Source organism: Chelonoidis abingdonii, chromosome 14 (genome assembly GCF_003597395.2).
Source record: "Chelonoidis abingdonii isolate Lonesome George chromosome 14, CheloAbing_2.0, whole genome shotgun sequence".
In the NCBI taxonomy this organism is placed as follows: domain Eukaryota; kingdom Metazoa; phylum Chordata; order Testudines; family Testudinidae; genus Chelonoidis; species Chelonoidis abingdonii.
In genome coordinates, this window is record NC_133782.1 from 33691642 (window position 1) to 33694734 (window position 3093).

Consider the following 3093-nt stretch of genomic DNA (forward strand, 5'->3'; position numbering starts at 1 on the left):
ATGTTGCCCCCCCAGAGGACTCAGGGAAGCCAAGAACACAGCCCCTCATCTCAGTTTCCCTTCTTCATTCGCCATATAATGGCAGAATTTTGCTAGTCTCAGGATTTTCCTTGCAGGAGCCTCTCTCACTCTCTGAAGTCTCATTCCAGCCTCCTGAGTTTGCCCTTTTCCTTAGCCCCCTTCTGCTCTTTATTGGAAATGGCCTGATTCCCCTCAGGTGCGGACCCTTCTCCAACCAGGGCTGGCTTGGACTTGGCTTTCCAGCCCAAGGGCACATGGCCCTGTTACAGGCAGGGATGGACAGATATAGGTAACATGGTGCACCTTCTACGTGTAGACAAGCCTTGCACATTTATTCCACGCATCAGACAAGAAAGGGACAGATAATGGGAGTTCTGATAGCAGAGACAACAGAAAGAGAAGACTTAGTTTATTGCACAGTGCTTTTGGTGTAAGACCCACAATAATTAGGGACTCCTAGAAAAGGTAAAATATGAGAAGCAAATTGGTTTGGCTGTAAAAGTACAGTCTGGGTTTTCTGATAAGAGGCCAATGTTAGGCACTAAGATCCTATGGAAAGTGAACAGAGGTTGGGCAACCTTTTGTCTCAATGTCAATTACAAGTGGACATGGTGGAGCAGACAGAGCACTGGACTGGGACTCTGGAGAATTGGTTTCCTGCGTGAGCCCACTGAGTGACTCTGGGCAGGTAACATCGCCTCTTTCTGCCTGAGATTCCCTAGCTATAGCATGAGGACAAGGGTGTGGAGCTAGGGCTGGAATCACAAAGCTCCCAATTTAAGCACCCAAATTCCAGAATCTGGCCCCTGGGATTCACAAACCCAGCTCAGCTTGTGGCAAACCCTGCAGGCACCCAAATGTTTGCAACAAATGGGCTGTAGGTGACCATGGACATGTCCTCTTCAGCCTCACACTAGGTATCCAGAGGCTGAGGCTCTGGAGTGATGTACAAATATGTGCAAGGTGGGCAGCCCCCTGCCTGACTCACCTGCAGGGCCCCATCCCAGAAGCCAGGTGCCCAGATGCATTGGAGAATCCCACTGGGCTCCAAATTACCTGGAAACAACTGGCCTAAAATCATTGCAGAAAAATGGGCAAATACGAGTCCTGTGCTGATGTCCTGTGTTCTGGGGTTTCCTTTGGCTTTTCTCTTCTTTTGAAGGGAGCCTGGGGATGAAATACACTATAAGAAACAAAAGTTAATTATTTAATTTTCTAACGTTGGAGTTCCATGCTGACATTGTAACCCTATATTTTTAGAATGCAGGCATCTTATTTTTTTTAGGGTGTGTGTATATCTGGAAGTGTCTCACCCTACCTGGAATAGATGCCCAGTGTTCAAGCTGAGTTCATTTTGCCTGCACTCTCTCGCTGAGCACAGTCTCCCCTCATTCTTTGAACTTTGATCAGCCACAAGTTCAAGTCTCCCACCAGCCCAGTAGTATCCACATGTGGCATCTTACATAAGTCCTAAAAAGAATGGGACCACAGGTTTTAAGAGGTCTTTCCATCTCCACTTTATCCCAGTTGTGAATCTGTAAGAGCAGGACTCGAAGACCAATGAAGCTCAGGGAACCATGACTGGGGACTACAGCAGGCTTCACTTCAGGACCTAAGCAGACCATGTTATATCTATTTTTTTTAACCAAAGGAAATTGACCAGTTAGCATGGTCCAAACCTGAATTTCCTGCAAGCTTTCCTCAGGGCCTCCTGGACCTCTTTGTTTCTCAAGCTGCAGATGAGGGGATTGACCAGCGGAGTCAGGACTGTGTAGATGACAGAGAGAACTTTCTTGAAGTCGCTCAGGATATCAGTGGTTGGGAACATATAGACAATCAGCAGAGTTCCGTAATAAATGCTCACCACAATGAGGTGGGATTAGCAGGTGGAAAAGGCCTTTTGCCTCCCAGTGGTGGATGGGATTCTCAGGATGGTGGTGATGATGCAGATGTAGGACATCAAAGTAAGGAGGAATGGGGCCAGTGAGAAAAGGAAGCTCACTGTGAAAGCCAACGTTTCCATCAGGAGAGGGTCATTGCAGGAGAGTTTTACAAGGGGGATGAAATCACAAAAAAAATGGTCAATACCATTGGGGCCACAGAACGTTAACTGTGATATAAACAATGTTGTTATGCTACACAGAAGGAAGCCACCTATCCAAGAGCCACCTGCAAGCTGTAGGCAAGACCTGTCACTCATACGGGCTGCATAGTGCAGTGGATTGCATATTGCTAAATACCGATCATAAGACATCATCGACAGGAGAAGACATTCTGTAGCAAGCATAGAAGCAAAGAAATAATATTGTGTAATACACCCATTAAATGAAATAGTCCTGTCCCCAGTCAGGAGACCAGATAGAACCCTGGGCAGGATGGTGGAGCTGTAGCAGGTCTCCAAACAGGACAAGTTCCCCAGGAAGAAGTACATGGGGGTGTGAAGGTGCTGATCAGTCACAACTAACACCATGATGAGAATGTTCCCAGCCATGGTCGCAATGTAGATCACTAGGAACAGCAGGAAGAGAAGGAGCTGCAGTTCAGGGAGATCCCCGAATCCCAGGAGGATGAATTCTGTGTTAGACGTTTGATTTCCCTTTTCTGGATTTGCCATTGGGTTTGTCTGTGAGAAAGAATTTAACTGCAACATAAATGAAAAGCAATGTTCACTCAATAAATCATCAGCATTGTTTTCATTGTCCCCCTCTGCTGGCTACTCGAACGATGGGTGAGTGGAGAACGGAGGCGAGGGGAGGGGAAATGACATTTCGTGATCCCTGGGGCAGGTTTCATATCTGAGCATCATTCAGGTTCAACAGAATTTTAATCTCTCGAAACTCATGTAGTAACTTGACCGGTGGCACCAACCACTCTCACACTATGGTGATGGGACTTACGTAGAACAGTACAAAAACATATTGCTTGGAAAAAGAACAGGAGTACTTGTGGGACCTTAGAGACAAACAAATTTATTTCAGCATAAGCTTTCGTGAGCTACAGCTCACTTCTTCAGATGCATAGAATGGAACACACAGACAGGAGATATTTATACATACAGAGAACATGAAAAGG

The 3093-nt window shown here is 46.3% G+C and overlaps 1 pseudogene; it reads right to left on the minus strand.

The window, feature by feature from the left end:
- Positions 1-1684: 1684 nt before the first annotated feature.
- Positions 1685-2635, minus strand: LOC116825057 (olfactory receptor 5AP2-like; annotated as a pseudogene).
- Positions 2636-3093: the final 458 nt, after the last annotated feature.